The sequence below is a fragment of the Plecotus auritus genome (assembly GCF_963455305.1).
Source record: "Plecotus auritus genome assembly, chromosome: 8".
In the NCBI taxonomy this organism is placed as follows: domain Eukaryota; kingdom Metazoa; phylum Chordata; class Mammalia; order Chiroptera; family Vespertilionidae; genus Plecotus; species Plecotus auritus.
Window position 1 is genome coordinate 31,678,436 of NC_137782.1, and position 13,851 is coordinate 31,692,286.

The 13,851-nt window shown below is 48.3% G+C and overlaps 1 protein-coding gene across 8 annotated transcripts in view; it reads right to left on the reverse strand.

Annotated features, from left to right (window-relative positions):
- LDLRAD4 (low density lipoprotein receptor class A domain containing 4) overlaps positions 1-10,072 on the reverse strand; it is a 348,311-nt gene extending 338,239 nt beyond the window's left edge. Inside the window, exon 1 of one of the 8 annotated variants that reach the window (XM_080684400.1) lies at positions 9,977-10,072. The gene's annotated coding sequence lies outside the window, so the exon portion shown is untranslated. Of the gene's footprint in view, positions 1-8,438; positions 8,879-9,034; positions 9,199-9,356; positions 9,880-9,976 lie in introns of those variants that run through there. The other 7 variants (XM_080684399.1, XM_080684395.1, XM_080684401.1 and 4 more) reach the window with 7 other exon arrangements.
- Between the last annotated feature and the right edge of the window lie 3,779 nt (positions 10,073-13,851).

Below are 13,851 nucleotides of genomic sequence, written 5' to 3' on the forward strand. Positions count from 1 at the left end.
TCAATCACCCAAAGTGCACTCAGCAAATGTTCCAGAAACCTATTCCATAACATCGTTAGCATGTAACTCCCCTGGGAACCTCCTACCCACCCCAGCAAGGGACCCTGCACAGGCTGCTCCCCTGAAGACCATGTCCAACCCTTGCTGGTCAGACCACCTGCATGGCCACCAGCTGGCCCTCCCACCATTGAACCTCTGCACACTCCATCTCCTAGTCCTTGGCACCGTTGGCACCGCCAGCCACAAATAAGATAGGTTTGCACCTGGGAATGCAGAGTGTGGTACACTGTATGGCCAGGAGGGGAGAGATGTGGGCCAAGCCCAACTGCTCAAGCGGACTCCGCACCATCTGTGCCTGGAGTGCAGGGACTTGCCTGAGCACAGAGGATAGAACAGTGCCCACCAGGGCCCCAGAGACACTGCACACTGCTCACCGGGCCATGCCACAGACGGTGCACACTCCCAGCGTGCACCCCTGAGCACCCACACCTGCTGAACCAATGGATGCGTAGATGCATGTGAATAGAACAAGCTAATTGGGACTAGCCCCCAAAATGGGGGTGTTACACCTTGCTCCCTCCAACCAGTCCCAACCTTTCAACTGAAAGACTGCCTTTGAAAAACACAAAACTGACTTACCTTTAGATAATGGCAACCAACTAAAGTGATTTTTCCTTTCTCTCAAGCTTCAGAAGCAACCAGCTTAGGAGGCCAGACACTGTTAATAGCTGCATGTGACTTTGAAAGGGCTCAGGCCTCAGCCAGAAGAAGAAAACTCTGCCAAATTTGTAGAGGGAAGGAGTGAAGAACAGGCAGCAGAGGGCACCAGCATTAAGTGTTGAGCATCAACAACCATCAAGTGAAACACTAGGAGAATGAATTTATATCGCCATCCTTGGGTACAGGAATAGGGAAAAGTTTAATCTCAAAAAGCAGACATTTAAAATGGAGAGAGGTGACTGGACAAGATGTCACACAGCATTTTAAGCAACTGGATGCTGAATCCACTCCCTCTCCTGGCCCTCATCCCTCTAATGTAAGTCCAAGATACCCCTATGAGGAAGGGTTAGGATAATGGGAAAAGATCAGGTGCAGTCCTTGGCCATAAAATCCTGTACTTTTATTTAAAAATATATCATTAGACTGTTTCATGTCCTTAACTTACCTGAGTGGAATTTAATTTAAATTTAAAATAGCACAAAGGTCTTATCCCTCCTGATGAGATCATCTACTATAACATCATTGCGTTTGCCCATAACAAAACTCTCACAAACAGCAAAACTGTTCACCTATGACACGGATGACATAAACCCAGATTTTTACATCAAAAAAACTGGGAAGGAAAATTTAAACATCATACCATTTTACTGCCAAATTTGCAAAGGTTTTTTCATAATATTCAGCACTGCCAAGGGTACAGCCACCCTCATATCTAAAGTGTAAAGTGTGCCATCCTTTCTGAAAAGCAACCTGGTAATACTTTTGGAGGAACCTCTCAAAGTTCTTAGACCCACCAACTTCCCTCTTAGGGATCTATTCAAAGGATGTCATCAAAACGTTCACTGTATCCCTGGCTGGTGTGGCTCTGTTGGTTGGAGCATTATCCTGTATACCAAAAAGCTGCATGTTCAATTCCCAGTCAGGGCACATGACAGGTTGCACATTCCACCCCCAGTTGGGGCACATACAGAAGGCAACCAATCCAAGTTCTCTCACATTGATGTTTCTCTTTCTCTCTCTCTCTCTCTCTCTCTCTCTCCCTCCCTCCCTCCCTCCCTCCCTCCCTCTCTCTCTCTCTCTCTCTCCCCACATCCCCCATCTCTCTAAAATCAATAAGCTATCCTCTTGTGAGGATTTTTTTTTTAAGTTCAATGTAGTGTTATTTACAATAGAGAAAACTGGTAACAGCTTCAATGTCCCAAAGCAGGTTTTTTTTAAATAACAATATAACTATAGAGTAAGATATATTGGAGAATATTTAAATTACGTGAAAAAATTTTTATGATGAAATGCTGTTTTAAAAAGGTATGTAACTTCTTTACATGATTTTATAATTAACCAATAAATACACCTGGAAGAATCTACTAAACAGTTAACAGAGGTCATTTCTAAATGTAGTGAACCATAATTTTGGTCATTTTTATTTTGTTCTTTGTTTTATATTTTCCTGATTATTTTCAGTAAGTATATAATCATGGGGGGGAAGGATTTCAGAGACAGGACCGTTGACACTGGGTTCAGCCAGGCCTGAAAGACGCCATGGAATAGTCAGGTTTGGATAAAGAGGGCAGAGCCCTGGACCAGCAGCATGCCCTGGGCCCCCACATCTGTCCCTGACTGGCTGTACTCACACCTGCTCCACAGGAGGTATGGGAGTGGCTTCACCCTGGTGCTGAGGACTAAGATACAGTCTGGGGCACACCACATCAAAATGTGGATGCTCAGTGCTGTGCAGATTGGAGGACAGAACACAGATCAGAACAGGAACTTCCAGAGGCCTGCCTGACCTCAACTGCAAAGAGAACACTTGTCCAACCCCATCCCAGGGGGCTGTAAGGATCAAATGTGATAAAGGATCAGAAATCCTCACAATGTGTGGGCACAGAAATAGGTATTTATATGAAGGACGTTACCATCCCAGCCACCCGGCCGAGCTCAGAGGCTACGATAGGCTCCATCCCTGTTCCAGCCCTACAGCCTGGGGAAGTTTTTGCAAAGCACTGAAACGCTGACCTGCCAAACCCCAAAAAAGCTGCATCTCCTGGGAACTCACTTTAGGTTCTGTAATCTCCAACACTTAGGTTTGTCCAAGATGGACAATATTTCACAAGAGGTGAAATGTGTACAATAACTGTTCAATATTTTTATATTACTCATCAGATGTTATGTGTGGTTAATTAATGGCCCTCATGGAACAAAACAGAGAGTCTTAAAGACTATTATTTTTCTTTTTTCTCCCCCACATGTGAGAAGCAAAGGGAAACAAAAATGTCCCAAGAACTGGAACAAGCTGGATCCTTCTGAGTGAATGGACAACTGGGGAGGGCCTCATCCAGTCCACCCTCACCCCCAGACCCACAAGCCTCAGTTCACCAACCAGAAAACAGGTCCTGATGCTCTGACACCCACAGAAGACTAACAGAAGTAGTTTGCAAGAAACTCTGCAGAATACCACCTTCTTCCAAGGAACTGGAGGCTGATGCGGCCAAACAAAGCCACCAACCACTCAATTACCAAAACTGAGGTTCTTGCCATAGGCAAAATAGGTACAGAGAGCAAAAGTTCGAAATAAGAATGGGGAAGGGAAGTAAGGGGAGTGTAAACCAGAGCCACAGTCAAGGCGGCAAGAAGGAAGGAGCTTGTTGGCTGGACAGAGTCACTAGAACTGTGTGGGGACAAGGAGAGAAGTGCCACTGTCCCCCTCCACCCAGCTGGTAAGGGGTCCCTGAGGAAGACCAGACCCCAGGGAGACACTGCTTGGGCTGCATCAGACTCCACCCTTTATGTACAAGAGCTGTGACTTTGGGCAATTTCAGGGCTTCCAGCTGCACTCCAGCAAACTGGGGATGGAAGCAGTACCTAAGTCATAGGCTGCTGTGAGGATTAAATCAGTTAATATGCGTGCAGCCCTAAGAACAGTCTGGCACACAGTTAGTGATATGCAAGTGTTTGGAATCACTGCTAGTCTTCTCTGACCAAGTGCCCTGGTAGAAGAGGGGTGGGGGCGGGCGGGCGCGGGCATCAGAGGTCCCGGAGCCCTTCTGAAAACAGCCTGGATTCAAGCTATGGGCTCTCCGCTCTTGCCTTCCAGAAGCAGTGAGATTTTATTATGAAAATTCCCTCCCCAGCTCTGGAGGGCCAATGAAAATAATCCCTGGCCGCACCTCCACCAGTGGCCAGGAGCCCGGCCCATCTCTGGAGGATGGGGGCCCTGCAAAGGAACCAACAAGGCACGGCAGGAAGCCTGCCACTCTGCAAACCCCAGAAGCAAGGAGTCCACCCACTTACACAGAGGCCTTTGCCGCACCGCACACGGAAGGACGGCTGGCCAGGGGTGGGCGAATGGGATGGAGCCTTTTTGCAAACTGGATAGAACAATCGTACTTTGAAAAGAAATTCTAGATCCATTTAGGGATCATGTGGATGAAGGCACACAGATGTTGCTCACACCCACCCAATTCCTGCTCTTAACGTCACTCGAGTAGTCCAGGTCCTGCATCCAGTCTGCAAAGAGAAGAGCAAGTCATTTGGCAGGGGCCCAATTTAGGAGGTGGCTTTGTAATATGATCAGTGTGTCCACTAACAACTAGAGCAAGACCATTAAGTTCATTACACCTGTCACTCTGCCAGCTGACTATCCAAATTGCCAGAGATGAAAGTACATTATGCCCAGGAGTGCCACCCAGCCCCCGCCCAGGGCAGCACCACACTTATCTCAGACAATTTGTTCTCAATGTCTGCACCTGCAGAAAGAACGCAACTGTAAACAGCTTGAAACTTGGCCCTGAGAAACCACAGGGCCAGAGCAGGTCCATCTAAGAGCAAAGTTTAGTTTCTTGGAGCAGGTCCCTGAGAGGAAGACTAGGTGCCATGTGCCCTGATGAGGAGGAAGAAGGAAGGGGGGAAGGGCAGGAAAAGGGGGCAAAGCCACCAGCAAAACTAAGGACACAGAGCTGCTATGTGGATTCTGCTGCCCGAAGCACTGCCAAAAATATAGCGAGAGACACACCCTTTTCACTTCCGAACCAAGTCACAGAATTGTAAGCAGTAGGCAGAGGCCTTCCCCGCAGCTGCACAGCCAGCAGGCTCCCTGGGTGCGCACTGCCCGGGCCGCCACCGGCTGCAGAGTGCGTTTGCAGTGCAAGCGTGTTGCAGACAGCGGTAATTTATTTATCCCTGTCATGTAACATTAGCAATCTGTCTGGAGCTTGGCAAGCAGCAACTTGCACTGTCATATAAACTGTCTGACAAACTTAAAGTTTCATAAATGCTTCTCTTTTCCAGCACACAATAAAACATCATTTTTAAAAAGTTATCTCCTTTTCTGTTCCTTTTCTTTCTTCCCCTTCCAAAAAAAAAAAGGAAGGAAAAGACAGAAAAACAACAACAAAAGAACCCATGCAAATAGAAATGATCCCTCAGCAGGATTCTTAACCTTAAAAGTCTCAACATTTTTCCAATGCCGAGTAAATGAGTAAATAAATGGATGGGGAGAGGGGTGTGGTGGGGGTCAGTCACTGGGGGAGGGGGGGTACAGGACAAAATCTGCAAAACAAAAGTACAGTCATTAAAAATTAATAAAGGGTGTGGACATGAGCTCCCACCCCCGTCTGCTCATGGGGATTTGAGCCAGACATTCTGCATCCTCATTAAGTGGTGTCTGGCAGGCTGCCGGAGTTTTAGTGGGTTCTGGGAATGCCAATATATTAACCAGAGGACTTTTTGCATACCCTTTAGAGTTTTTATTCTAGAAAAGTCAACCATTTGGCACTGTGTAGCCTTATTTTTGTCCGGGAAAGCTCTCAGCTGCCAATCAAGGGAGAAATTACAGCTATGTTCTTCGTAATTTCCAAGACCTATCTGGAAAACAAGCTTGGTGGAAAGAAAAGTCCTCACAAAAACAGCTGAAAAGGCCAAAGTGCCATTTTTAGTGGGAATTCAAAGAAAAGCCATCCATACTTAAATCACATGGATAGGAGACAACACAGATATTATTTTCAAGTCCTCCTATGATAGAGGAAAATACAATATTCATTGGAAATATAAATCCAATTAATAGTATAGGTGCTTGGCTGTTTCCCTTAGGTGCTTAACAATGAAGCAAGTAATGCCAGACCAAAAAAAAAAACTCCCTAAAAAATGGCAGGTCTTGTGGCCTAAATTTTCAAATAGTAGGCAGAAGCTTTACATTCCTATTTTAAAACTTAAGATTCACCTTCCATGAACACCCATAATATAGGTCAAGGTGTAATTGTAGACTAACAAATCCCATGTAGTCAGAAAGTCACTTTGACATCACATAATAATGGCTTCCAGGCGAGCTTTCTGAGACCTAAGAAAAGGAAGGAAGGAATGGAAGGCAGAAGGGAGGAGGAGGACGAAGGGAGGAAAGAGCAATTTGGGACTACTTAGCTATTTTGCTACTGTTCACATATAATAGCCATGTGCCTATATAAAGTGTGTTAAGCATTTCTAAAATTTTTCCAGGTTAACATAGAATAATCTTTTATAGCTATCGCTCCTTGAGTTTTCTCTATTAACTCTCACCCAAAAGGATGGACACATCAGAGAGACTCCCTAGGCCGAGATTCAGAAGAAAGATGAGAAGAAACATGATGAGGGCTACCAGGAAGATCTAACCAGTCACAGTCACAAGTGTCCCTGCCCTGAGTCCTCCAAGTGCTTGGGTTTTACATGGTGACACAGAGCAGCTACCTCTGTCACCACAGGGTGACTAAACACTGGGCAGTGCAAAGGGAACCCAGACAGAGCTTAGTGGTCTCTCCTTGACAACAGGCCAGAAACTACCTTCACAGAGCAGAAGTCACTCTCACCTCCATATTCCCCTGTCCAGCTGGGAATTGCCCCTCCAAAGGCCCAGATAAAACACTGCAGCCCTGAACTGTAAGGCTGCTCTGCAGAGCTGCTAAGTCAACCAAGACCACAGCACAGTCCCAAACTGTAAACACCTCTACAGATGGGCCCTTACTCTCAGTGCGCCAGGCAACTAAACTATTCTTAGGACACTGTCAGCAGTTGGGGGAAAATAAATATTTGTCTACGTATGTATATACTCGGAGGTGGGGGTGGGGGAGGAGTGTGAAGATGGACTTTGAATCCAACAAATTGGCACAAAATCCCCAAATAAGCAGCTGGCACTGGCTGGGTTCCTCTGCAGGATTGTGGTCATGCAAACCAAGGCCCTAGAAGGATTCAGGAGACAGCCCCCAAAGCCTTCTGGGAATGGTCCTCTTCATCATAAACACAAACCTACACAAGCTAGAACCATGGCCAACCAGGGCAAATTCCTCCAAGGGCAACAGCAGAATGTTAGGTAAGTAGAGGGATATTTTAAATCAAGAGAGGAATGCGGCTACAACTCCATTACAACAAATAATTTCTTACTAGCATTTACAGATTGGCACCTAATTCCTAACAGCGTGTTCAAATGTCAATAGTAACAGGAAGCTCTCAAAAGAATTAAGCTTCCAAAGATCATGAAGAATTTCTCCCATTTTTAAAAAGTACTGCTTTGCATTCAAGGGTTGATAGGAAACCAAATATTATAATCCATAAATGTGCATGGGTAATATTCTGATCTACTCATTTGTCTATGTAATGACTCAAATTTGACATTATGATCCTTTACTAAACATAAAGAATGTGTTCCGAGAGAATTCTGCAGAATATAAAGGCAGATGTACTGATGACAGTAAACTCAATACAAATAGCAGAAAAGACTAAATACGCATATGCAAAATGCAAAACATGGCTTGTGCAATGACAGCTTCTCGGTGCAGACTCTACAGAATCTTTCCTGTAATTCAATACTCAGTCCTGAAGCTCCAGAGGAAATACAAATGGGAGAATATCTTCCTTGGCTAGCCAGACAAGAGGAAAGGGCCATTTTTTAAGAGAAGTTTCCCAGCCCTAGTCCTGAGGGAAGGCACCAACCTCCATGCCAGCCACAGTACCCCTATATTTTTAAGAGCCAAAGCTGTTCACCATCTCTACCCACCTCCACTGCAAGAAACTCATTAACGGTAGCTCTCTGAATCAACACTCTGTACAACTTACCTCACCTCGCATCCCACAATGCCCAGCACACAGTAGGTCATCAATCAATATCACAATCACATTTAACATTTAGAAAGGAGCACTGAACTATAAGTGAAGGGGTCCAGGGACAAGAAGTTGCCAAAAATATAAGAGAGAAAGAGAAGGAAATAGATGGGACACAATGGAAGAGAAAAGAAGCAAATCAAACTTATCCAATTCTGGCTAATTAAAAGGCTGAAAAAAATTAAGCTGGTTTATGTGGCCATTGCCACTCAGCAATCATTCCTATGTCTGGGTAGGAGGAGCGAGGAAGCCCTACTTGCTACTAGTATAAAGAGTTTCTTGCAGTCTAGACAAGCAGCGCGGTGCCCTGCCAGCAAACCCAGGAAACGGGCACTGACCCATGTGCCTTCTCCAGGTGCCACCCACCCACAACGCGCCCATGTCGTCCTCCAGAAAATCTCTGCCACATTGGGAAGCCTCCTCCTTTTCCAATTAAAAGAAAAAAGTTTAAAAACAAGCAAATGTCCTCTCTGCCACCATAGCGAATTAACCTGAATAGAGCCAGCCCACTGTCTTCCAGCAGCGTACTTACAGGGCGCGCCCCCAACCCCACCCTGGGCGGCCCACTGGACAGGGGTACCGGGGAGCCTCCTCACCGCTGTAGGCTGACCCCACAACAAAGGCAAGTGCCGGGCCTGGGCTGGGTGCTCGTCGCTTCCTGTTCATTCCACCGTGAGGGTCAGAGAGAAATTCAACACACGCCTGCCTGCTTCCTCCAGAGCTCGGAGACCAAACCTAAGTGTAACAGCAGCCGCCGAGACAATCGACTTCCCAGCCAATGCCGGGAGCTCCGGGCGGCCCCGCGACCGACGTCAACGCGCGCGGGGGAACCCGGGCCAGCGCCGGGAGAGGCAGGTCCTAGGGTTTGCGGGGCGTGGGGCGCAGGATGCCCGGTGCCGGGGCGTGAGGCTGCGGGGCGCCGGGCTGCAGGTCGAAGGGTGCGTAGTAATGCCGGCTCCCGCCTCCCATTCTTTCCGCAAACTCCCCTGCCAGGTCCTGCACAATCTCCCCGCTTCCCTCTGACCTCCAGTCCCCCGACCGAGAGGCCCAAGGGAGCCAAGACCTCAGTTTGAGCGGCCACCCTCCCGCTTACGCCGGCCTCCCGGCTGTGCTGAATTAAGTCCCGCAACCGCAGGACAAGCCGCGCCGGGGAACCGGGAAATAGAAAACGGGGTGGGGGTCGGCAGTGTACCTTCAGCAAAGCACCCCCGTCCCCCAACCACCCCCGGACGAGCGCCCGGGATGGCCTCCGTGCCCACCGGAGACACTGCCTCACAGACTTCGGGCACCCGTGTCCCAGGCACTCGCCAGGGTGGGGAGGGTGCCCAGTGCTGGGCCGCTCCCTCGGCCCCCGCCGACGGCGCAGGCTCGCGGACGTCCCGTTCCCGGAGCGTCCTGTCCCCGGATTCCCACCACCCTGCGCACCCCCGCCCCCCCAAATCCCGGTCCTCAGCGCAGCGCTGAACTTGAGCCAGACACCATGGTCACAGCAACCACCTAGGGTCCGCACTCACCTGCGGCCGCCCCTCCGGAGCGGAGGCTGGGACCGCCCGCAGTGCGGCTCGTTGGGCCGCCGGGCCCTGCCGGCCGCGGGGGAGGGGCGCGGGGTGCGGAGCCGCCGCGGCGGGGGGCGCGGCACGCTGGGTCTTTTTAAGAGCCGGGGACCTTACACCCCGGCCTCCCTCGCGCTCCCCGCCCCCCTTTCACTTTCCCAGGGACTCGCAGTCTGTCTGGCGGCGGTGGCGACGGCGGCGGCTCCTCCCCGGCTCGCAGGGGATCCCCGGCCGGCCGCGGTGTCGCTCGGGGCAGGCAGGGCCAGTCGCACTCGCCTGCTAGTCCCCGGCCCGGCCCGCAGCCTCCGGGCTGGGGGTACGGTGCTACGGCCGCCGAGGGAGGTGTCCCGCCTCCCCTCGCAGGAGGGGGGAGTCTCCCGCCTCCCGCCGCCCTCCGCCGCCGCCGTCTGTCTCCTGCCGTAACTGTGCTCGCGGAGGCTGTGTCTGTCTCCAACTCCTCGTCTCTCCTCCCTCCCCATCCCCCTCCGCGGCGGGGACCCGGCGTGCGGCCAGGCCGCCGGGGGGCCGCAGTGCTGGCAGGTGGGGCCGACCTGGACCCCGCGCGCACAGGCCGCACCGACCTCTGCAGGCTGTGGGCACGGATCTGGGAGCGTGCGGGCGCCAAGGCCGCGGGACCCCAGGGCTCCGCGGGGCGACTGGCTGCGCACGCGGCAGCGGGCTCGGGCCTCGCGGGGCGCGCGCCCACCGCCGGCCAGACGGGGAACTCCAAGTGCCCAGAGATTGCAGGCTGTGGGGCCGGGAGGAGCCGGCTCGCGGATGCGGGCTAGAGACTGTCTCCAGAGGGCAGGCCTGCATGGCCAGTGCAGTTAACCTCGCGGACTGCGGACTGCGGACTGCTTGCTCGGCAGCGCGCCTTCAGACACCAGCCCCGAGGCACACAGTAGGGCCACTTAGAGTGGGGCGGGTGAATCACCCGTGAGCCAGCCCCGGGGGACTCCTCCTGACCTCACATAATGACCCCTTTAGGATCCCCTCCCTTTATAAGGGAAATGACTCGCAACTAAAAGTTCAGTTGGATTCTTCCCACTACGACTCTTCTTGAAGGACCTACATCTCTCCTATGAAGGCTGTTTAGGACTGAAAGGCTACTTGGGTGCAGGCCACATGCATTTGTGTCCTCCAGAAGTACTAGCACTGACATCAGCCAACCTAACGCTGACGTCAGTCAACCTAACAACAGTGTGTCATAGGGGTTTGGTTACTGCCATAGCATATGGGCATTTTAACCCAATTTTATTACCTTCACCAAAATTAGGCAATTGCTCTCTGCCAAAATATCTTAACTAGGGGTTTCAGGCAGGGTCTAGCAGAGGTGAAGCTAATAGAGAACAATTTTCAACCTGTGTCCCCCAAAAGTCGACTAGTTCATACTTCCAAAATATCAGAAAAAAAAATCTTTTGACATCTGTGAGTAATTTGCAAGTAACTTTTTAGCTGGTGAAATATGGGTTTAATTCAACTTCCTTTAAAGAGCTCTCAGTTCTTCTCAACTCTCATAATAATTGTACTCTAGAATGTGGTCAATGCTCATATGCAATGAAATATAACTACCACTCATTGAGAGGAATGAGCCAAGCCCTGTACTAAGTATCCAGATTGTTTTATTTAATCCTCACAATAACTGTGGCAGCTAAAAGCTTCCCATTTTACAGATGAGAAAGTTGAGACGAAGAAACATTTAGAAACTTGTTCCCAGATCATAGAGAGATGGGTGTCAAGTTCCTAACTGGCTGCATATAAAGATGTCATACTGCCATCTACCTACAGCTTTGACATCCAGTTCAGTCCCACTCAGCCCAGCAAAAATTTACAGCATCTGCTCTCTGCCAGACACTGCCAGCACAGTGGAGAATGCCCGCGTCCTAGGCCAGTGTTCGGCAAACTCATTAGTCAACAGAGCCAAATATCAACAGCACAACGATTGAAATTTCTTTTGAGAGCCAAATTTTTTAAACTTAAACTTCTTCTAACGCCACTTCTTCAAAATAGACTCACCCAGGCCGTGGTATTTTGTGGAAGAGCCACATTCAAGGGGCCAAAGAGCCGCATGTGGCTCGCGAGCCGCAGTTTGCCGACCACGGTGACCTAGGCCGGTGGTCGGCAAACTGCAGCTCGCGAGCCACATGCGGCTCTTTGGCCCCTTAAGTATGGCTCTTCCACAAAACACCACGTGCGGGCGTGCACGAACAGTGCGATTGAAACTTCGTGGCCCATGCGCAGAAGTCGGTTTTCGGCTCTCAAAAGAAATTTCAATCTTTGCACTGTTGATATTTGGCTCTGTTGACTAATGAGTTTGCCGACCACGGTGACCGAGGCTAATCAAGGAGCATTTAGACCAGTGGTTCTCAACCTTCCTAATGCCGCGACCCTTTAATTCAGTTCCTCATGTTGTGGTGGCCCCCAACCATAAAATTATTTTCGTTGCTACTTCATAACTGTAATTTTGCTACTGTTATGAATCGTAATGTAATATCTGTGTTTTCCGATGGTCTTAGGCGACCCTGCGAGCGGTTCTCAACCTGTGGTTGAGAGCCGCTGCTGTAGAGCCTACAGTTATGAAGTAGCAACGAAAATAATTTTATGGTTGGGGGTCACCACAACACGAGGAACTGTATTAAAGGGTCGAGGCATTAGAAAGGTTGAGAACCACTGATTTAGACTGATGGAATCTGATACTAGACAAACTTTTTTAAATGAGCAATGAGTTGATAACTGCTTAACACAGGTGATCTGAATCTGAGAAACATATACTTAGTTTACATTTAATGTACACGGATACATGCCACACTAATAGGAGCTCACATGCTGTGGGATTGGAGACACTGCGTTCTTGCCCTCTTGGGGTCCAAAGAGAAATGGCTTTTCTGTTCTAAACCAGAAAGTGCCCAGGGACAGTGAAGAATAAATTATTTTTTCCTAAAAATCACAAAACAATTTGTTCTTCTATTTCATGTATAATTTCCTTGTGTGTAATTTAACACTTTTAAATTGAAAGCTGAATTTTAAAATATTAACCTCCATTTTACCATTTATGATCAATCTTAATTAATCTTGCATTTCCTTTTCTTGTTGTCTTCCCTAATTTATAACTAGAAACTGCACATCCCTATTTCTATTTCTAGAAAATAGCTATGGGAGAAACCTCTCCCTGCATTTTCCACTCTGTCCTCCCTGTATTTGTTTTCCATTTCAGCTGTTGCCTCCCATACCCCTCCAAACCCTCTCTCTCTCTCTCTCTCTCTCTCTCTCTTTCTTTCTCTCCTTATAGCAATGGGAGAGTTGGAGGCATTTAGTTATATGTTTGCTCTCTGTAAATTCAACATGATTATATGTCAGCTTTTACCCTCATCATTAGTAATCTATTGCATTCACTCTAAGGGCCTGGACTGAAGTCCAGACAAGCAGGACTTTGTTTTGCTCAGAACAGAGGACAATGTGTATCCCCAGTGCACAGAACTGGGCCTAAGGACTCAAGAGATATTTGAGGGATTAATGGAGTCTAATATTGGGATAGACAAGTAAAAAATATCACTAAATTGGGTGGAAATCAACTGAAATTGGTTTCAAGGAGTAGGGCATGAGAAAAATTCTTTCTCAGTATGAATCCATAGCAGTTTACTTAGTGTGATTATATCCTGACCATACTTAGTTCATAGAAGAAGGTCAATCATCTAAAGGGACAAAAATAGAAAGGGCAAATATGAGCAAATGTTGGGGGGGGGGCAGAAAAAGAGGCCTCAATGACCACAGATGAGTGTACAATAGAGAATATAATTCTGTTATTTGGATCTCATGCATAATATTTAGATGAAACCTAAGCTATCCAAAATGATCCTTCCTACTCTTTGCACCTTTTAATTTAAATAAGGAATGGAGAGGGGGAAATGAGAAAGAGAAACTCACATTGAGTGGTTCTGCTGGGGAAGCGAGAGCCTCAGTGTGGATGAACACAGAGGACCAGAATCTATGGATTAGCTCAGCTCCAGGAGAGAAGAATCTGTCCCACATGCCTTGAAGATGCCATGGGCACGTTTCATCACCATACTCTGCACCCTCAGACCGTCTCAGTGTTCAGTCTGTAAACTGGAGATAATTCCTACATCACAGAATCTGTTGTGAGGTTGGCCATGTCCCCATATACCTTCTTTGGGATCCACAACTCACCTTCCTCCTCCTATGGATTTAGGTTTAAAATCACAAGAAACAGAAAGGAAAATGTTTTCATCAGGCAACTTCTGCTTTCAGCCTTGCTGCAATACTCTCCTTGGACAAAACAAAACAAAAACCCACAGTATCTGCTTTCTCCTTGTAGGAAAAAAATAGAGCAAGAAATAATGCAAAAGATTACTTCAAAGAGTATCAATCCAGACACATTTATGTATTGTATCAATACCATACATTGTATCTATACAAAAATGATGGAACAATTCCTGAG